Consider the following 23,775-nt stretch of genomic DNA (forward strand, 5'->3'; position numbering starts at 1 on the left):
TCAAGGAACAGGTGGAGGGCCAGGAGAAGGAACATAAACAGAATCTGCAGAAAGAGGTAAGGAGAGCATCATACCCATGTCTGGACATTTGATGTAAAGTAGGAGTGAGGAAATAGGAGATGTATAAATACTACCCAGAGATAAGCCTCTCGTTCCGTTTAAGTACAAAATTCAAACTTTTTGTGGAGCTGATAATTCATCTTAGAAACCCATGAAGGTTGAACTGACATCTAGAATTCTTTACAGAAATTTTTCATACATCTAGGTGGCCTGTAATTTTCTTATCACTTAAATAAAACAGAATTTAAAAACTTACCTTTTGTATTGCGAATCCATGGGATAATTCAGCTATGATGAAGAAAAAAAAAAAAGAGTTATGGGTTAGCAACTTGAACAATCACCACCAAATATAAGATTAAGCCAATTTTGTAGTTTTCAGATTGGTCAGAGCTTGAATTAGGTTGTAATCACAGAATATATTTTCAGTTTCACTATTGGGTCATTTTATCCAAGATAACATAGATTCCAAAGTTCAAATTTATCCTTAGAATCATCAACATTTATTTTTCTTCAACAGGGTATCAATAATTTCTGTCAGTGAATTGGCAAAGTCAGGGGCTTTCTTATTTTTCGCCTCTCAATAATTTTGCAACCCAGCTCTGTTTCTAAGAATTCTGCTTTTACTTCATGCTGGAGAAAAGAAATTTGTTTGCATAAGGCAACAAGATTTAGGGATTGGTAACATGGGAAATAGATGGGGAAACAGTGCAAACAGTGTCAGACTTTATTTCTTTGGGCTCCAAAATCACTGCAGATGGTGACTGCAGCCGTGAAATTAAAAGATGCTTACTCCTTGGAAGGAAAGTTATGACCAACCTAGATAGCATATTCAAAAGCAGAGACATTACTTTGCCAACAAAGGTCCGTCTAGTCAAGGCTATGGTTTTTCCAGTAGTATGGATGTGAGAGTTGGACTGTGAAGAAAGCTGAGCTTTCTTCTTTCGAAGAATTGATGCTTTTGAACTGTGGTGTTGGAGAAGACTCTTGAGATTCCCTTGGACTGCAAGGAGATCCAACCAGTCCATCCTAAAGGAGATCAGTCCTGGGTGTTCATTGGAAGGACTGATGCTGAAGCTGAAACTCCAATACTTTGGCCACCTCATGCAAAGAGTTGACTCATTGGAAAAGACCCTGATGCTGGGAGGGATTGAGGGCAGGAGGAGAAGGGGACGACCGAGGATGAGATGGCTAGATGGCATCACTGACTCGATGGAGATGAGTTTGAGTGAACTCTGAGAGTTGGTGATGGACAGAGAGGCCTGGTGTGCTGCAATTCATGGGGTCGCAAAGAGTTGGACATGACTGAGCGACTGAACTGAACTGAACTGAACTGAACATAGGAAACTGAGATATTGGTTTCAATATTTCCACCAGTAGTTTTCCAAGGGTAGGATCATGCAACTATAATCAGAAGAACTTATCACAGAAGCTTAGGATACAAATGTTAAGATACTGCATATAATGCAGTGTTGCCTGTTGGTATCCAGGATCTCCAGAATCCAAAGGGAAGACCCCCCAAAAATCCTTCCCAGAAAAGTCACGAACTTCTGGATATTTCAAAATGCTTACTCCTTAGTTGAATAACTGATCATATCTCCTTGATTAAAGATACCCATCTTTGACAACTATGGTTTCCAAAATCAGGAAGCAACCTGTAATTAAGATACACATTTAATTCATCCATCCATTACTTGCTCAGTTATGTCTGATTCTTTGCGACCCTATGGACTATAGCCCACCAGACTCCTCTGTACATGGGATTTTCCAGGCAAGAATACAGGAGTGGGTTGCCATTTCTTCCTCCAGGGGATCTTCCTGACCCAGGAGTGGAACCCTTGTCTCCTGCAAGTCTCCTACATTGCAGGCAAATTCTTTACTGATTGAGCCATTAGGGAAGCTCCTTTTAATATGGTGATTTTTTTTTTTTTTGGAAACCTTTTTTAATCAGCGTGAATCTTAAATTATTAGTGATTATTTAGACTCAAGAAAATAGGCATTCTAACAAACAGACATGAGACCAAGAAAAAGAAAAGCAAACCTTATGAGAGGATCAATATTTGCCCTGATATGTAAATCCTTAGAAAATGAAGAAAAATAGAAAAGGAAAAGTTCTGTACTGTGGTAGAGATCTTTGTTATTAGACACTAGAACTATGTTTAAAAGCATGTGGAATGCGCCTCCAGACTAAATTTAGTATCCTTGTGGGGGAGAGAATTTACTTGTTATTTATAAGAGCACTGAGTGTGTGTGTGTGTATGAGTGTGTGTGTGTGTGTGTGTGTGGTTTCAAAGTAACTCAAAGCACACTGCTGCACATCAGTCGTGTCCAACTCTGTGCAAACCCATAGACAGCGGCCCACCAGGCTCCCATCCCTGGGATTCTCCAGGCAGGAGTACTGGAGTGGGTTGCCGTTTCCTTCTCCAATGCATGAAAGTGAAAAGTCAAAGTGAAGTCGCTCAGTAGTGTCCGACTCTTAGCGACCCCATGGAATGTAGCCCACCAGGCTCCTCCATCCATGGGATTTCCCAGTCAAGAGTACTGGAGTGGGTTGCCATTGCCTTCTCTGCAAAGCACACTAGAGACCTTAATATCATATCTACAATATAACAATTACTGTTTTCATGAACGATAAAATGGTTACATGTGGTCAAGAGTGATGATAGCAGAAGAATTTTTTTTCATTGATAGCTGTAGTTTGACCTGTTTTAACATATTAAGGGGAGATTTCAAATCTGAAATTTTTTTCTTAATTCATAAGTCAATTCAGCAATGCTAACTGAGGCTGTAATTGAGCATTTTGGCAATGCAAAGAGACTTAGAGATTATCTAGAACATCTGGCTTATTTTTCAGGCAAGAAAAATGAGGTCCAAAGAAGAGAGTCATTTGCTTCATCTGGTGTTGGCTAATTACTTAATGACAAAACCACAGGTTGAACCCAGTACTTCTTTTTTCCAGTGTAATGCTTTTTGTCCATGGAGAAGAGACTAGTTCCATCCACACATATGACAGAAATTCTGTGGTTCTGGGTACCTTTGCTAGAACCTACAAATTGAGCCCAGGTCTCAGAGGAGTTTTGAGAAAGCACAGCTCAATACTACCACAATATTTCAAGTGGTTCTCTGCATGCTTCTGGTCACTGCGCAGAGATTAATGTCTGTCTACACGATTTTTGTAGCGGACCTGGGAACGCTGTCCTTCAAACACAGCATTTTCAGTGGTCAAGGAAGTCTTTAATAAGTCACAATCATATATCATTGTGAGAATTGTAAGAGCCTTCTGCCATACGTTGCGTTTCATTCCCTCGGTTTACAGAAGAGGACGATAACGTCTGGGAAAGGAACACGGCTCATGGGTGTAGGGTCAGGACATGAACACAATTTTTAACTCCTTGGTCACTGCTTTTTCATGACACCACACAGTTTCACCATGAATTATGCCCAAGAAATGAAAAGGCGCAAAGGTGAAATAACCAAAGACACCTTTCTAAGAGAGATGTCTCAAACGACGCGGTGAAATGGGTGATCCTTGTCCTCAGGCCTGGCAAATTCTCTAGCCCCGTCCCTCTCAGTGGTCAGGGTCCTCTCTCACAGGCTCTCCCCTGCTCTCACTATCAAAATACACTTTTTAGGAAAGTTTTCACAAGCTGTCTTATTTATTCTTAGCCACATATGCGGTAAGCACTGGTATTAACCTTGCCGTTTAAAGATGGCGGAAGTCGAAGGTGTCTGAGGAGTGAGTCACTTCTCCGTGGCTCCACAGTTTGTAAGTGGCAAGCAAAGATTCAAGCCCAGAACTGTCAGGATTTTCTTAAACATTTGCTAATTCAGCACGATATCTAGAACACAGTATGTGCATAAGAAATGTGAGCTACAGTAAAATAAAGGGAGAAGGAAGGAAGAGAGGGAAGAAGGGAGAGCCAAGAGGAGGTAGGGAAGGAAGACGGATGTGGGAGGTGGGAGGAGGGGAGGCAGGGAGGAGAGAAGGAGGAAGGAAGGAAGACGAATTCTATTAAGACCAAGTTGTGATGAATAACATTTGAACTTGCTATCTTTCCGTTTGCATGTGAACAGGGAAAAAAAAATCTTAAACTGAAGAAATAAATTAAAATTTCAGACATCTTCCAGCAGGGTGAGAAATTTGGCAGAAGATAAAGGTGCCCTAAAATTCCATGTTGGCCTTTTCAGAGCTTAGCAGTTACAAACTCATGATAAAACAGTTCTATGATTATTTCAGAGAGGACTTCTCAGGATGCAGCAAAATTATCAACCCTGTTTCTGCCCAAAGACCACAGACAGAAAGTCCCATGAAGCCCAACGGTGGTTCCTTCCCTCAGTTTCCAAAGGGAGAGCTCAGAGAGCCTCAAATGCCAGAGGTGGATGCTGAGAAAAGTGAGTTCAAAATGTCCTGGTTTGTGGCAACACAGTGGAAAGCAGGGAGGGCAAACCTAGAGCCAGAATCCAGGTTTTAAAGAAAATGTTAGTCCTTCAGTCGTGTCCAACTCTTTGGGACCTCATGGACTGTAGCCCACCAGGCTCCTCTGTCCATAGAATTCTCCAGGCAAGAATACTGGAGTGGGTTGCCATTTCCTTCTCCAGGGGATCTTCCCAACCCAGGCATCAAACCCAGGTCTCTTGCATTGCAAACAGATTCTTTACTGTCTGAGCCAGCAGGGAAGCCCAGGGAAGGTTTTATCAAACTCATCTGCAATATCTTTGGGTTAATTCCTTAGATTTTGCTAAGGCTTTTAGGTTCAAAGAAGTGTTTCCAGGTAGGCCTAGCTATGGAGTCAAGCCCTGCTTCTGGAGATTTCAAGATCCCCTCTGTTCGTGGTTCTGTCTGTATGAGGAGGCCGGGGAGGGGAAGGAGAGGTAGAACCAAAACGCAGAAGCTAACAGAGGAGGCTATTGATGCTTGTGAACTGTGGTGTTGAAGAAAACTCTTGAGAGTCCCTTGGACTGCAAGGAGATCCAACCAGTCCATGCTAAAGGAGATCAGTCCTGAACATTCATTGGCAGGACTGATGTTGAAGCTGAAACTCCAATACTTTGGCCACCTGATGCGAAGGGCTGACTCATTTGAAAAGACCCTGATGCTAGGAAAGATTGAAGGCAGGAGGAGAAGGGGACGACAGAGGATGAGATGGTTGGATGACATCACCAACTCAGTGGACATGAGTTTGAGTAAATTCCAGGAGTTGGTGATGGACAGGGAGGCCTGGCATGCTACAGTCCATGGGATCACAAAGAGTCAGACACGACTGAGTGACTGAACTGAACGGAACTGAACAGGGAAGGGAAAAGGAGGAAGACTGGGACCTCCTTCAAGTCAACTTGAGTGAGCCACTCAAGGATCCCAAAGTCTGAAGGTCCTCTGCATCACTCTAATGTCATTTTCTTCATCTTCTTTCCTTAGATTACCTATGGCCTACCACCTGAGAATCAAAAAGCTGGGTCAAAGGCTCAGCACAATATAACTGCTGGTCAAATGGTCTGGGACAAATCAGTATATTTATACCTCAAATTCATACTTATATTGATGACAATTAATAGCTGTGTGATCCACCTCACTTGATTTGTGTTTAAAAAAAAAAAAGCCTTTTATATTTAAAACATTCTGCAGCTGTGACTATTATCATTGCTTTATAATATGAATGTTCCTTTGTAGCTGTTTGGCCTTGTTCTTTTCCCCCTAAATTGGGATACTTGGAGGCCACTCTTTACAAGTAGGTGGAATGGCTTATCACAATGATGACATATCCTAAGGCCTCCTTATATTTAACATGAGTTGCAAAGACCATTGCTATAGAAATAGAATCAGATTTCTACCTACTTCAGGTAGATCTCACCAAAGGTAGCACGTACCTAGATGTAAATTCATAAACCTCAGGAAAGGACATAAGACATATATGTTTTAATAAAATATTCTCTAGGAAAAAAGTTTCAAAGCAAAGAATATATAAGCAGTTTCTACCTTATATTAATAACTATACAGTATGTAAAATAGAGGACGGATTAAGGAAAATAGGACTTCTAGATAACAAATGAATATATTTCACATATTAATCTCATAGGTTCATTCATATATATCTTATACCATCTTTACATGCATATATTGACTCTAAAGGTAATAAATGTAACACAGATTGCAAGGTATAAGCCAGAGTTCATTTTTAAATTGTTGTCCCATTTTTTAGAAAATAGAATACGAAGAGACAAAATTTCTTTAATATTTCAGAAAGCATACCATGGCTCTAATGGGTAAATTGAGAAGTTAAAATTTGGAGATCTTACTGTACATATTTTAATTTTAAACTTTTTCTATAAAACTCAAATGAGTGTATGCCTGCCAGTGAAGTTTAAAAAGAGAGAGAAAAGTTTAAGCAGTAAATGCTGTAAATGAAGTGAAGTGAAAGTGTTAGTCACTCAATTGTGTCCGACTCTTTTCGGACACAAAAAGACTGTGGAGCCTGCCAGGCTCCTCTGTCCATGGAATTCTCCAGATAAGAATACTGGAATGGATTGCCATTCCCTTCTCCAGGGGATCTTCCCAACCCAGGGATCAAACATGGGTCTCCTACATTGCAGGCAGATTCTTTACCATCTGAGCCATCAAATGCTGTAAACATTTAAATAAATATAACATATATGTACATACACAACTTGCTGGTAGGTATATTCCATTTCTGCCTGATAATTTTCTCTCTCCTCTCTGTGTCTTCCACCTCAACACAATACACTTTCTCCAGGAAAACAAATGACACCACTTTCTCACTAGGTTCTCTTCAGGGAATAAAACTAATGGACAATTGCGTAAGGCAGCATGGGTGAGAAGTTATACCTTGTTGATAGCAGCCTGGAGCCTCACAGGACCAAGGGTTACCTAACACAGTGAGGCTAGAGGAATGGGAAGAGTAAAGTTGAGGCAACAGGACTGATTTGAAAAGGCAGACAAAATGATAATGGAATCCACGTGCGGAAGATGAAACATAAGGTTGGAGGCTGGAAGAATGAGGACTGGAAGGCTTGGTGAAAAAGGGTTCAAGACAACACAAAAGAGTCACAGCCCTGCCTCTGCACAGGTCCTGATGTGGAGGGAGGACCTGATGACTTAGGAGACTAGGTAGTTACTGACATGTATTTCTCAACTCACATACTATGGAGTCTATGATGACACTCTCTACTGTGCAGACATGCCAATGGCTCAGACATCTGTGGTCAACGTCAATCATTTTCTTGCTACTGCTAATTTGTTCCCAAACTGAATTTTTAGAAAATTTTGCAATGTATTTGTTGGGCGAAACAATGGGGATTTCTAGAATCCTAAAATGAGAATGCATATAACCCTCATTTTAAGAAAATATATATTTCAAAGAAAATCTTTAAAGGGTTATAATAAGTCTCCCTCTTAAAATCTCTAGTAATTATTAATAATTTTAACAATGGCTTTCATATCTTTCTCAATTGGGTATTTTGTTTAGCTCAAAAAAAGAAAAAACTATGATATTTCTTTTCTAATAATGTCAGGAAGTTTCTATTATTGGCCAAAATGAAAATATTTCATGGTAGCCTAATTTCCTTCTTCATTATATAGCATAAAGATCAGGTGACATAAGAGTAATTATTTTCCTGATGACTTCAATCTTCCTATTTCATAAAGGAAAGGAAGTGAAGGAACACTACCTCTCAATATTCCCAAACCAGTTTCCTTTTAGATTTTGCATATTCAGGCAACTAACTGTTGGCTGTTTTGCTGGTTTGAATAACCCAACAAGGTACAAGAGAATCTAACTTCTATGTTAGAACCTACATCTGCTTATGCTAGAATGAAAACCCATCTGAGAATCAATGAAGCACATGGAGAGGGTCTAATTAAACCCCTATGCCATTTCCTTTAAAACTGTCAAATTGAAATTGTAATCGTGTATTCATTCACCCCCAATGGTGTAGTGGTAATTTTAGAAGTGGGAATATTTAAGCAATAAGAGCCAACAGGGTGTGTTTTGCTAGGATATCAACAAGCCTGGATAGTTCCTAGGTAAGCAGCCAATAAGCTGAAAACAAAACCTTTCCTACATGGTGAGTGAATCAGGAGACCCACTCCAAGTTTACAACCACATTAATGACAAAAACTTAATTCTGTATCAGGAATGAGAACTTAAAAAATATGTATGTATTAAATAATAGTATAAAATCACACAAAACGACTGAAATGATACAAAGCATTGGCATATTAAAATCAAAATGATAATATGTTCAACAAATTAAAAATCAAACTTCCGAGATTTCTGGCTTTTGAATTCCAAATACTTGTTCTCTTTCTTCTTTGTCCTTTTTCTTCTTTGTCTGATTTTGTGGCTGCGTTAACCCCCCAACAAAAATCTAATTGAATAAGTATGAGAGGGATATATGCTCTGCAATTTGTTGTTGGGGTATCTTTTGACCTCATTTTAGGGAACAGCAATACTTTAAGGTTGAGCCTCTTAAGAGCATGGCTATGCTCTTCACATATACTAAAATACATGGTGGCTCAGATGGTAAAAAAGAATCTGTCTGCAGTACAGGAGACCTGGGTTTAATCCTTAGGTTGGGAAGAGCCCCTGGAGAAGGGAATGGCTACCCACTCTGGTATTCTTGTCTGGAGAATTCCATGGACAGAGGAGCCTGGCAGGCAAGAGTCCACGGGGTTGCAAAGAGCTGGATACAACTGAGAGACTAATACTTAACACTTTGGGCTTCCCAGGTGGTGCTGGTGGTAAAGAACCTGCCTCCCAGTGCAGAGGATGCAGGGGATATAAGGGACACAGCTTTGATCCCTGGGTCAGGAAGATCCCCTGGAGTAGGAAAAGGCAACCTGCCCCAGTATTTTTGCCTGGAAAATTCCACAGACAGAGGAGCTTGGCAGGCTACATACAGTCCATGGGGTCACCAAGAGTCAGACATAACTGAGCATACACATACTCCTACATCATATATATATATATATAGCTAAGACCCAAGTTATCCAGGATGGTTTTTGTACTATGTTTAAGTTTGTTTAATGTGAATCACTGGTGCCTTTATACATGACTAATGCAGCCATGTGAAATTGATAGATTTTGTTATCTCAAAAAAAAGATGGCATATTCTGAGGAATTTTTATAGCTGTTGAGTCTTTTTGATGACAGTTTTATTATATTTGGAATACTCAGAATGCTATGTCTGTATCTTTCATATTTTTATTATTACTTTTTAATAAACATATTTAAACATTAAAAAATAAATAAATAAATAAATAACAAGTAGGGAAGAAAGGCAACCACATTACACAGGTAATTCACTGGCTTCATATAGATTCAGCCTGAGTTAAGAGACCACCAGGCTATCTCCAGACCTCATCAGAAGTATCTACACATTCTTGCTTCTAGGCTATGGTGTGGTTTACTCAATATAGAGCAATGATCAAAAAAAAAAAAAAGTTCTGCAGGTTAAAATGTTAAACTGCTTTCCTTGATATACTTGCTGACCAGAGAATTTGGTAGCTGGTGGTGGTATAGTCACTAAATTGTGTCCAACTCTTGTGACCCCATGGACTGCAGCCCTCCAGGCTCCTCTATCCAAGAGATTTCCCAGGCAAGAATCCTGGACTGGGTTGCCATTTCCTTCTCCAGGGAGAGGGCAGTAAAACAGGCTAGTGTGATGGTGTTCAAACAATCTGCGTATTAAAAAGTCCTCCTTTCACTCACTTTCTCTCATTTTATACCCGCCTCTCCTCCTCCAAGCCCAACCCCAAACACGAACACATCTGCAGGGATGGGTATCTGGCTGCTCTGCAGATGACACCAGGCAGCAAAGATCATCAAGGAGGAGCAGGAATGGATAAAAAGGAAAATAGAGAATTTGGCTCACTTTGTCCTCCTCACTCTTTATGCCAGCCCTTGCACCACACAAAAAGCCTCTTCGAAAGCCTTCCTCAGTCAAGCTGGGCCATCCTCCAATGTCACTGTATACAAGTATAGGGACTTCAGAGGAAAATTAAAGGGGGGTTTCCATTGTTTGTCTAGGATATCCTTAAGGGAAGAATTAAAGTAAGCAGTATTGGCGGTTAAAAAAATTTACATAAAGTAAAATACATTTCTGTACAAAGAACTATGGAAAACTGAGTAGAACTAGAGGTCACATGAAAGACAGAAACAACTGGATAATGCCTAGGCACGCTTCCCACCTTTCTTGCCACTTAGATTAAGCCTGTTTAACTTCCGGTGTCTGGGCATGGGGGAGGGTTTGGAACACTTGGGAGAAAGGACATCTACTGTTTTGACCAAATAAATTCACCTTTTCTGATCTGATTCTCCTAGAATATGAAAATCACTCGCAACCACCAGTATGAAGCATCACAACATCAACTCACACAAGACGTTCTCTACCCTACATAGGCAACTATACAGAGAGTAAGAATTTATAGACAAGTTAAAGGAGGATAGAATTCACAAATAATGAACAGGAATTAAAAACCATCAGAATGCCAAGGGAGTCCATAAATTACATCTCTCTGCAATAAGTCAGATCCCCAACATCAATCAGTGACAGGGAGAACATACACAAGGTTAGCACAAAATTCCAACACTGAACTGACTCTTACAAAAAGAATCATAAACTTTTCAAGCACTAGCCAACTTTTGAATTCTAAGGGATTGCTCTTTGGGCTCTTATGTTACCTGAGCTACTTTTGTCCACACTTATAAAGAAGACATTGCCTTCAAAGAGCATATATTCCCACTCTCCAGCATTAGTGATAAATTTCTAAAACCTCTGCAGGGAGAAAAAGAGTCTTAAATAACTTGTTTCCAATCCTCATCTGACAGCAAGTTTGAGGACTCAAGTTAACTGAATATTGTATAATAGACTGGACAATATTTCAGAGACATCAAACACATGATCCTAAATTATAAGAATATTTTATATGATTTATTTCCACAAAAAAGTGATCAGTTTCGCTGAAATAAAAGCTCTATCCCTCAACTTGTATTTTCCTTTTTTTTGGCAAAGAACAATGTAAATGGGTTTCAAAAAATACCTTTCACTTATCACAGGATATGCTTTTTCATTTTTGCTAGGTTTTCATTTTTACATATAATATATAATATCATAAATGTCTACAGTGAAAGGAATGTATCTCCATTTAAATAAATGTGCTGATTACTAGCATTTTATATTAAAAGGGAATAATTTTATAGCATCAGATGATTCATTCTTTTGTATATATCCAAAACAAAAATGAACCATTAATCAGTACTATTAGCACCTTAAAACATAAGTCAATCTGCTACAATGTAAGCAGGTTAATAATGAAAATAATTAGTTATCAAGCTGGTATTTGGCCAGGAAAGAGACATGTAGAAGACATGCGGGTCTAGGCATTTTAGACTAGATAACACCTGACTTGCCTTGAGAGAGAAAAAGAGCAGAACTTGTTAAAATCTCTGCTGTTTTAATTAGAGATGTTACATCATGAAATACTTACTAGTTAATTTTTTTTCCTGCTGCTAGAAAAACACCTGCTTCTCACCCATTACTTGATCTTTCCAGTGCCCAAAGAGTGCAGAGCAAACGTTCATTACCAAAAGGCTTTCTGAGCAGTATGTCTCAACTAAACTTGATACACAGAACAAAGGCTTGATAGAGGAATAATGATCCCAATAACCCTAGCAATAATTTTGCTTTGGAAGCCAAATGTTTCTAAGTTTTCTTATTTCATGTGGATTTTGTCACACCTGTGTAGCTTTGCCAGAAGGCATGCTGGGAGTTCAATGGATGGCTACCACGAGAAGTTACATAAAGTGAAATTGTGTTGAGCCAAGCCTGGGAATACTCATTAAGCTGTAGATCCAGCTCTCAAGGTGTTCAAACCAGTCAATCCTAAGGGAAATCAACCCTGAATACTTATTGGAGGGAGTGATGCTGAAGCTGAAGCTCCAATACGTTGGCCACCCGATGCAAAGAGCCGATTCATTGGAAAAGACCCTAATACTGGGCAAGATTGAAGGCAGAGGGAGAAGAGGATGACAGAAGAAGAGATGGTTGGATGGCATCACCAGTTCAATGGACATGAACTCGGGCAAACTCTGGGAGGTGGAGAGGGACAGGGAGGCTGGGCATGCTGCAGTCCATGGGGTCACAAATAGCTGGACACAACCTGGTGACTAAACAACTACAACCAGCCCTCAAGGAATCAAAATGTTATACTTAGGAGAGCATCACAGTCTCAGATGTATTCCTGCCTCGTGTTTATACACAGGAAGCCATGCATGGGAGGCATGCAATAGCTTATGCTCAACAGGACGGACTGGAAGAGGAATGGTAAGAGTTATACGAGAGGTGAGCTTATAGCCGAGTGGCCTGGGGTGTGTGGCAGGACCCCCTCACAGCAAACTGAACTGAGTGACACCTGAGAAAGTAAGCACAGTCATGGAAACAGGACAACTAGGTCAGGAGATGTGGCTGCAGCTTGGTAGGTAGCATGTGAGACTGACCCAAGACAGTAAGACCTGTGCCAAGCTCCCCTGCAGGCAGAGAGCCAGTTCGTATTTCTCTTTTAGTTCTCTCTGCTCAGATCCGATGGAAATGAGCCTACAAGGTAAAGGGTTTTGATATCTAAATTTAAATGAGGCTAGAGAAGTTGTATATCTACTTCCGCATGGTCATTCAGAATTTTTTTCCAACAAATGCTAAATTCTACATACACATAGGACTGACACATATATACCCATGCTAACACACTTCTGTAAATATACGATGAATGATTTTCTTAGACTGGACCTTTCAAAGGTCCAGATTTATTGCTGACTGCCAAGCCTTCTTGATTTATGATAAAAACTAATAAATTTTACTTAAGAGTAGAATAAGATTAGAAAAGCCACATTAAGTTTACCATCTTTCACATCTGAGCATATTGTTTAAGATGTTCTAAAAATGATGTACTTAACTGAGAGATGTGCTTCCAGCTTATACGCCAGAACAGATTATGAAAATCAGTGGGAAAACAGGGGCTGTGGAATAACCTGTGGAAATACATACACTTGCAATTCTGGGTTTCCTAATTTTAAGCTCTTGGTATCTTGATTTATCAAAAGCAAACTTTGAGCTTCTCCAGTTGAAATAGTTCTGAAATTCTGACATAGAAGGATTTACGTATACTCCACATTGTTCCATTTACTTAGAAAACCGATCGAAAAACAATGATGCTGGATTTCAAATGTCTGGAGGAAATACTGCATGCATGACATCTGTTTTCCCTGGGGATTTGACACACATTTGCTTTAATGTACTGATGTGTTCTTCAATACCTTAGAAGCTATATGCTAAAAACAAGTGTGTGCTTCAGTTTTCAAGGAAAAGAAAAAAAAAAATCATAAATCCCAAAGCCCTTGTCTCTGAAGAAGAATAATTTAAGTGCTAAGTTTTCACAAAATAAAAAATACAAATGATCATGTTTCTATATGGCCCAGCTTTTTAAAGATTATGTGCAAATCTTCTATAGACTTCCATGTAAGTCTTCTTCGCTACTGAAAAATTATCCGGAATCAGAAAGAATGGGCCTTTGAAAATCAACAGCTAAAAGAAATAAGATCTTCATTTCAATTTGAGATGTTTGAAGTATTAATCTTCTGGAAAATTACTTGGCCTCCAGAAGCAGTCAGTTGCTAAACATTTTTGGTGGATACCCTGGAGTTTTGCCACAAACTGACACATGAAGTTTCAGGCGGAACACAGAAATCCACCACTGTACACTACACCAGCTTGCTTGAGACATCTACATCTATCTATGAAGAAGTCCCCGTAATTAAAAACATATAAAATATCCAAATTACTTCCATGATTCTCACTCAGTATATGTTCAACCAACTTGCAAATTAAGGAATACCCCTGCTCAGCTCACCTGAATTTCAGAAGCTTTTGTAAAGATCCTTCATAGTAAAGGAACACAGTTCGGTATGAGAGCATGAAGAATAAAGAACATTGCAAGTTGAAGTTCACACATCACATGGGTAGATGAGATAAAATCTTTTTTTCTTCCACTTTATTTGTCCTTTGCCTAAAACAACCACATCAAATGATCAGATGTTACTCTGCAGCATGGAAACTTGATGGGGCTCTGAAATCAACAGTCTCAAATCATTTCCTAAGTCCAGACAATGATAATAAACATCTCTCGAAGGGTCTAAACCAGACCCATTAGTGAACATAAGCTGCTTCACATCAGCTAAAAGGAAAACTGTCTCTTCCTGAAATTAAAGGGCAATTGATATCAACATTTGCTTTCTCCTGGCACCATCTTTAGAATCTTGGATTCAGACCTCTGACTCATGTATCCTGGTGCACTTAAATAAAACCAAAAAGACTTTAAAACCCCCCACTCAGTGAGCTGAAGTGTATAAGTGAGTGGATACAATAAATTGCATCCATACACTTAATTCAATTCACAACTTAAGTTGGAGAATTAGACTTAAGTTTACATTTATTGTGTCTTTTCCTATTAAAAAAGCAGACACCAAGAGAGTCAGGGTGAGTTAGATACAGAGGTTAGAAGGCTCATACTAAAAAGACTAATAAAAAGTGACTTAAATGTCACCATCTCTCTGCCAAAGTGTGTGAGTGATATTTTCAGTTTGACATGAAAACGCTATCCTTGTTTGTTGGTGTTGAATTCTAAGCATAAGTTCTACAGTTTTCAGAAAGAGAGGATATGTATGTACTAAAAAGCTGAAATCCTGACATCTTGGAAACCAAAATCTTCTGTTTATCCAAAGGTTAGGGACAGGGTACTCAACCACATACAAAGGCAGAGTATCTACAGAAGCTTTCCAATAGGAATCTTTAGGGTAGAACAGTAACTCAATGCCCACCTTAGCTAGGCATTCAGCAGGCATAGCTGGCTAAGTCTAGCTGACTAAGGCAAGTTACTATTAGCAAAGATCTCCGCTGAAGACGCGATTTGGTAGTTTTTATGGCCTATCTCTCTTCTGGCTTGAATATTTTCAAAGTTTAGGAAACTATAAAATATTAGAGTGAGAGCTCTTTATTGATTTAATGAATAAAACAATATATTGATTAATTGATCGGTAGAGACTGAAAGTATAGATGGGTGGACAGATGAATATCAAAGACCGTAATTTATCATTCGTTCTCCAGTTTGTGGGTTGCCCACCTGTGGCTCTATGGTAGGGCTACAGACTCTACGGTAGGGCTAATGGCAACCTCCTCCAAGAGGACTTATGCCATACACTGCACCTCCCAGGACTGAGGCTGCCAGGGCCCCTGTCCCCAAGGCAGGCCACTGCTGACCCATGCCTCCATATAGTTTGTACATAAATAAGAGACCAAAATGCTTTTCTCCTTATTACAGTATATGGTCTGAAATTGTACCCAGTATATGGAAGACAGCTGAAGGAACAACTTGAGAAATTTTTCTTTAAGAGGCTATAATGACTCAACAACTCATTTTCCATGTATCATAGACATTATCATGGAAGGCAAATTGAAGAGATATTCCAAGACAGAAAAGATGTCATGACCCTAAGTATTAATTCTTCAGTCGAGAGTTTGCCCTCATGAACCTCTGTTTACATTTTTCACAAAACTAGATTTCGAATGTCTTGGCTGGATATATGCAGTGCATCAGAAAAACCAACTAGTTCATGATAAACTAGATTCTCCATACACCAGGATCATCTCCAGTTGTAAATTAAGTATCAGTGGAAGTCAAATCAGCAGAGTATAATTTATTAAGCTACTGCTGTGTTAATGCAACTTCCGAAGGTCGCTCATTTACTATCCAGGATTTGATTAGCCCCTAGAAGAACCTGGTTCATTTTATTCAAATAAGACAATTTCAAATCATAAATTTCACAAACTGACCCTCAGAGGAAAAAAAAATGTCTGTGAATTTAAATATATTAGAAATCCGTAAAATTCTAATGCATTCATTTGCCATCCATATTGACACCTCGCTAGTTGTACCAGGGGTTATAAAACACATAATCCTGCTGTTTTTCAAAGATAAGTAAGGGAATATCATGGGGAGGCATATTTTGCTCAGGGATCCTTACTCCATTATGATACTATCCAATATGTTATGGCAATTGTAATACTTTGTAGACCGGTGGAAAATATATCTAAAAATAACTGTGCCATTTCTGAGCAAAAGCAGAAGTAATTGATGTTTCCTAGAAAAATGATCCCACCTGGCTTTGTAGAAGAGCAGCATGAGCGTTTCAATGACAGGTAGATCCAGAACAGAGCTTTGTCCTCAATATCATTCCAATTCTCTGAAACTCCAAAGCAAGGTTCATAGAGATTCTTTAGAATGCTCCACTTGAAAGCCAGATTACACTATTTAAGTGGCCTATGGAGTTCTGTATTAAAGGCTTCCTGCTGCTCAGGCATTTTTTCCCATTATAATATATTGCTGTAGATTTAACACTGTAAATGTTCTATCATTTAACTAATATGGCTCAAAAGGTTGTCATCAGGGACGCTTCTAAATTATTATCACTGCAAATAAACCTTGCTACCGAAGGAACTGCTTATTTAGCAAAGACATTTCATGGCATATTTGCATAAAAATACTACTGCTGTCTTTCGAGTTCATCTGTAACATTGCTGCTGAGCAGAAGAGCATTAGATGTGTTACAAATACAAGCAACTTTGGCAGCAAGCTAATTTGTAAATGCATATTTGCAAACTTTAAGTGCACTGCTGTGCCCTAACTTATACCCAGCATAACCCATAGATGTTTGTATAATCAGAAAAGAGGGGAAAAAATGCTTATTACTCAGTATTCCCATTTAACTTACTGGAAATTAGTAATCAATCATTGGATGTTAGTCCCCCACTATATGTGACCTGCAAAGCAGGTGAATGAAGCAACTCAAAGCAAGGCAAGGCAGTTTCCAGAGGAGAATGAAATACTGGACGCCTGGTTAGATTATTTGAAGAGATTTTTTTTTTTTACCACTCGTCTGAAACCAACCAACAGTGAACGTGAAAGCAGACGTGAGAATAAAGCTATTTACCAAGTATTTTCAAGGCCTCTTGATCTCAGTTGAGTGTCTGTGCTTGTTGGATACTGCAGAACATGCTAATAGCTTAGATTTCAGAATCAGAGAAGGCTAGGTTCAATATTTGTGTTAACGTACGTGCTATGTGATCTTAGACAAGCTGTTTGACCTAAGATTCAACTCCCTCATATCGTTTTAAATGTGCATAATACTCTGATCTTTGTGGTTAAAAGAAGGTAACAGCCTTTTGAGTTAGATGAGGCAGACACCTTTACTTAGGTTGTTTAGACAGGGAAAGTAAGGCTCAATGAATCGAAGAGATTTGTGCAGTGTTACATACCTAGAGACCAGTACAGTTGGATACAAATTCCCAGATTCTGGCTCTTGACTTACAGATATTTATGTTCCATAAGGTTTCTCAATTTGCCTAATTTTTCACTGGGTAGTCCAACCTCACAAATGTACATGTTTTCATTTTTCATTATTTTTCATTTTCATTTTTTTAAATTTTTTTTATTTCACTTTATTTTACTTTACAATACTGTATTGGTTTTGCCATAAATCAGCATGAATCCACCATGGGTGTACATGAGTTCCTAATCCTGAACCCCCTTCCCTCCTCCCTCCCCATACCATCTTTCTGGGTCATCCCAGTACACCAGCCCCAAGCATCCTGTATCCTGCATCGAACCTAGACTGGCGATTTCTTTCTTACATGATATTATACATGTTTCAATGCCATTCTCCCAAATCATCCCACCTTCTCCCTCTCCAAAAGTCTGTTCTATACATCTGTGTCTCTTTTGCTGTCTCGCATACAGGGTTATCATTTTCATTTTTAATCCAAACAAATCTTTATTAGATTCAGGCATATTAAACAGTGGGAAAAAAAAATCAGACAGTAGTCATGTCAAAAACCTCATACCTGCTATTTTGAAAGTAGGTCCCTAGTTCTAACTGTTCCTACTTTTTACAGATTCTTCATTTCACTTCTGAACTAAAAAAAAAAAAAAAAAAACATAAATCTTCTGCTTCTCTCTGAGATCCAGTCATGTCCTGTGATACTAGGGAATACAGGATGAAGAAGGCCATCTGTAAGTATGTCATCATGGACTAAATGTTAACTGGGCAATGCCGTGGTTGCCACATGTTTGCTATAATTTTTCCCTAATTAACATGGTTATCTCAAAAACAGGTTAAAACAATAGTCATAACAAAAATACATGCCTACAAATTAATTTACACATACAATGAAAAAGAGTTTTAAGTTCAAATTTATCCCTGTCTTTTGTACAATATACCATATTATATAATTTATGTATTTATTTCCTGTATTTGCTGCAGAACTTGTAATGACTATTGTCTTCCCACATCCCGAACACCTGGAAAGAGTGCTTCAGATATAGACATGTATTAAATATTTGTTAGATTAAATAAATGAATGAATGCGTGACTGAATGAAGGCATCTCTCAGGATAATACATCCCCCTACCTTTCTGTATGCTTGTACTCTGACTTCCCTGGGTCAGGAAGATTCCCTGGAGAAGGAAATGGCAACCCACTCCAGTATTCTTGCCTGGAGAATGCTTCATGGACAAAGGAGCCTGGAGGGCTACAAGCCATGACTCACAGAGAGTCAGACACGACTGAAGCGACTGAGCGCACTCTGACTTCCACCCACACCCTAAATGGGGGTATAAATTCCATCTAATGCCAATCCAACTATTTTTGTACTGTATCATCTTTTCTCATCTATTTAAGGTTAGGTTGTCATCTGTTTAAGGTACAATTTCCCCTACACCATCAATTTACATTAAATTCTTCCCATCCACATACAATTGTCCATTGATATCTATCAACTTGAAAACAAATACCTTGAACCCATAGCTCCCTCCAGCTCTGTCCTCATTCCTCTGCTCCCTTTACATGAATCTTCTTGAAAAAGTAGTCTCCACTTCCTGAATTCACTTTCCATTATTTGTCATACACCTCTAAAACTATAATTGTTTTTATTCTTATCAATGATCTCATGTTGTCAAAGTCAGTGGTCAGTATGGTTTCTTTATCTGATTTTATGTGACTCTTGGGATACCACTTATCTGTTTTCCTCCTCCTTTCTCACTGGTTATCTACTTATCTTTTGAAACTTGAATCACTGGAATGTTCTAGGGCATTCATCAAGGCTCTTTGCTTTCATTCTCTATTAGCACTCACCATCTAGGTAATCTCACCCAATACCATTGGCTTTAGATATCATCTATGTGAAATTATTCAGATTTTAATCACTAGCACTAATCTCCCCCTTGACTCCAGAGTCATATATACAGATCTTATTTAACATGTTCACCCTGATAGCTGAAAGGCCTCTCGGATTTAACTTGCCCAAATGCAAACTCTTGATTCCACTTCTACCCTCAAAACCTACAGCTTTTCCCCATCTTCTTAATTTCAATAACTGGCATGTCCGTGATTTCAACCATTTAATTTACTGTCGTATAAAATTTACTGTCATAATAGATTCTCCTTCTTTCATACCCCACATTCAACCCATCAATAAGTCCCAAAAGCTCTACCTTCAACACATATACCTAACGAACTACTTCTTAATATTTCTAACTCCCTAGTTGAAATCACTGTCATCTGTCACCTCTCTTACTTCTATTCTAAAGCTTCCTAAATGTGTCTCTGTGTTTCTAACCAGGCCACTCTAGCACCCTATTCTCCATACAGTATCCAATAATATTTATAAAGTATAAACTGAATCATGTCAAAACTTTGTTAACAGCCATCCATTGGCTTCCCATATCACTCAGAATGAGACCAAAGTCTTACCATAGCATTTGTGAGTTGTTGTGTGTTAGTTACTCAGTTGTGTCCTCCTCTTTGCAACCCCATGGACTGTATCCCACCAGACTCCTCTGTGCATGGAATTCTCCAGGCAAGAATACTGGAGTGGGTTGCCATTCCCTTCTCCATTGTCATTCCCTTACTGACCCAGGAAACGAACCTGGGTCTCCTGCATTGCAGATGGATTCTTCACCATCTGAGCAACAGCATACATGAGTTTAAATCATCTCCTTCTACCCATCCTGCAAATTTTCTGATTTCATCACCTATCCTTCTTTTACGAATTCTGACCAAGTAAAACTAGACTTCTATCTACTCCTCAACTATTCCAAGCACCCTTCCCTCACTGCAATTATATTTTCCTCTCCCTAGAAGAGGCTTCCTCGAAATGTTTCTGTGGCTGATCCATCACTTCTTCAAGATCTGTGCTCAAATGCGGCTCTAGCTGTGAAGGCTTCACTGGCCATTCTACTAATACACAAAATAATGTCCAATCCCCTCTCTGTATCCCTAATCCTTTCTTCCTAGGATTCATCATTAACTCCTGAACATTATTTGCTTGTTTTTTTCTACTTTAGAACGTAAGCTCCAAGAGAGCAGAAACATTACCTTAAGTGTGGACTGCTATATCCCAGTCTTGGGACAGTTCCTGGTATGTGGTTAACAATCAGCAGATAGCTACTGAATGGCCTCTCTTAATTATGAAAATACAATGTAAGAAGAAACTGATGTCCAAGGGAAAGTTAAAATATTATGATCTTGGTGGTGCAGTGAGTAACAATCCACTTACCCAATACAGGGGACATGGGTTCGATCCCTGATCCCAGAAGACCCACATGCTGAGGAACAACAATCCCCTGCACCACTACTCAGCCCGAGCTCCACAGCCCACGAGACCACTGCGGAGCCCACGTGCAGCCACTGCTGAAGCTCGCACACTCTCCAGCCTGTGCTCCTGAACCGGAGAAGCCGCTGCAGTGAGAAGCCCACAGCTACAGCAGAGTAGCCCCATCTGCTGCAACTAGAGAAAGTCCTCGCAAAGCAATGAAGAGCCAGCACAGCCAAACATCAGTTACTTTAAAAAAATACTATGATCTTGGTCTAACTTAAGGAGTCTACTTCACACTGCTATTCTTTGACATTCAGAGCCCTGGGGATGGGTTCAACCAATCTGAAAAGGGAGACCCTGGGCCTTCAGGGAAGAAAGTTACAAAGACTCTATCACCTATTACCCAAATTTGAGGTTAGAAAGACTGTTAAAATAGACTAAGCTGATTTTGTCCATAGTCTCCTGGTCCAAAAGAACATGAAGTCACCAAGCAGGAACTCATTAAGAGGGCAAGGGGAGTCTGAGCTAGAGATTCTGACATTAGAGTCTATGTATTGAGGTAACAAGGCTGACTCTAGAGTCAGACACTCTAAATTGTTTTATGCTTGATGGGTCAGTGACTGAGAAATTATTATAAAATGGCATTCTAACATTAAGGTCCCAGTACAGTACACCAGTGATCAATGCCGGGGCTAGCAAAGAGAGGCATATGGATCATCTTCTATGGGTTTGTACAAAGCCAGACTTCAGCAAAGGAAAATGTGGATTGCAGTTCACTCTCTGCTCTGTATTCAGAAAAATAAAACCCTCCTTCAGGACTGAATAAATATCAGAGTTCTTAGACAGCTTGAGAGACTGCAGGTAGGATGGGGAGTGATGGAGATGTTGATCCAATACAAGTGAGTTCCTGCTACTAATGGCAAATCAAGCCTTCAAAGAAATTTTTTAATGAAAAGATGTATGACTATATTTGCATATAGGGTTGGTGAAACAGATCAATTACACGAACATGTCTCAAAATATATTCCATGGACTATAAATGGAAGCTACCTAAAAAGAATTTCCATGGCCAAATAAAGTAGGAAAACACATAAATTTTAAAAACTTCCTTGACTGGAGGAAAGAGGAAACAGGATAGAGTACAACATTTCCCAAACGTATAGGGTTAGCAAAACCTTTACAAGGGAGATTTCATTAGACTACAATTCTGGAAGTACAGTGGAGGAATGCTGTCAGTTTTAAATTGTATAGAATGAAACATATTCCACAAGAAAGTTTTATTAATGACTTGAGTGAACACTAGTGGGGCCAGTTAGATATGGCACCAGAGTTTGCATAAAATAATATATTCAATGAAAAACAGTTTAATTCTATAGACATGGAAAAAATATTTTTAAACACCTAAAGATGGGAAATTTGTAAGGGAATGAGCTACTGAGTGTGGCAGGCATAAATTATTCAACTCATAAAGTCCCTCACTTCATTTTCATGGGAACTCTATAAGATGTATACTGTTATCTCTACTTGTTATATGAAGAAACCAAAACTTGGGCTGTTCAAGTGACACCCTAAAAAATTAATGGCAGGAGGACTCTGACCAGGTCATTCCATTGCCAAAACTCCCACGACTGACAGACTGATTGATGCCTTCCTTTTTCCCAACCATCCTTCCTTCCCTTCTTTCTCATCATGATACCTCACTAAAACTCAAAATCAACATATCACCACCAAGGTTATGGGAGAGGTACTCTGTCTTACAAATCCAAACTATTTTGCAGCTTACATGAAAAACAGGTCCCATTTCATTTTACAGTAATCCATTCTTTTATAAGGACCACCCTGTACTTCCTATATTCTCCCCAGGCTCTTTTTATTTCATGGGAGCAAAAAACGTTTTTTCTCTTAGACAAAAGTTTCATTTAAACGGAAAATTAACTATTATTTAAGGTGCAGTTTAAATTGCCATTTCAAACCATACCCTAGTTCTCTACATCCAAGCCACTCTATATAGAATGCAGACTATTTTTAACACAGTCACTTTTTTCCAGACCATGTTTCAATCAGTTGTGTGGCAAGCAGGAAAGCAAAAGCGTCATGCAAATGTGCTCAGTTACCACCTGATACTGGTATTTTGCATTCTTGTTTTAATCCTGCTTTAAAACCACACCAAGAGTTATTCACATTTGGAAGGTATGATGGATCAAAAACTTATATAAATTCAAACAAACTGCTGGAAAGAAAGGAAGTTAATCTGCTTTTATGCCTTTACATTCTCCCCACTGCCTTTAAAATTGATTATGATTTTGCTATTTCATGACCAAATTCTGCCTTAAATACAGGCTCTTTGCCCCAAGTTGAGCTCTGAAATACTACTGCTGTGATAAATCCTGACTGTAAGAGTTTGTCTTAATAATACTTACTTTCTAGCAACTTGAGTAACTTAAGCGTTATGAGGATAAATGATGGTATTGCCAAATTTGTGGATTTGTTCCCTAGTAACGTTAACTTTCACTTTCTCTTACAGCATCAGTTCAGATTAAGATTGAGATTTAAAATCCATATATATAAATCCATCAACATAAATAAATACACAAATATTCATAAGTAATGAAGAAAATGCAGATGCAAACAATAATGCATACCACTTTTATGTGAGGGGATAGAGTTACTAACTGCTACCACTGTGGGAATCATTCTGCTGTATATAAGTGTATCAAGTCAACATGGTACACACCTTAAAATTATACAATGCTACATGTGGATTATACTTCAATAAAGCTGGTGAAAAAACGAGACAGCCTGCTGCAGTTCTTGGTGAGGGCCCTTTTCGGGTTTATAGACTGTCACCAGCTTGCTGAGTAATCACACGACCTTGTCTCTGTTCTCCAGCAGAAAGCAAGAGCTCCTGGGTCTCTCCCTCTTCTTACAAGGGGACTAATCCCATCATGAAGGCCCTACCCTCATGTTTAATCTAAACCTAATTACCTCCAAAGGTCCTACCTT

General features: G+C 39.0%; 1 long non-coding RNA gene across 2 annotated transcripts in view; it reads right to left on the reverse strand.

Moving 5' to 3' along the window:
* Positions 1–23,775, reverse strand: part of LOC108636338 — a 168,623-nt gene that overhangs the window by 55,239 nt on the left and 89,609 nt on the right. For both annotated transcript variants that reach the window (XR_001918275.1, XR_001918274.1), the window contains exon 4: positions 317–348. This is a non-coding gene — a long non-coding RNA (uncharacterized LOC108636338). The remainder of the gene's footprint in view (positions 1–316; positions 349–23,775) is intronic.

The sequence above is a fragment of the Capra hircus genome, chromosome 7 (assembly GCF_001704415.2).
Source record: "Capra hircus breed San Clemente chromosome 7, ASM170441v1, whole genome shotgun sequence".
Lineage (NCBI taxonomy): Eukaryota > Metazoa > Chordata > Mammalia > Artiodactyla > Bovidae > Capra > Capra hircus.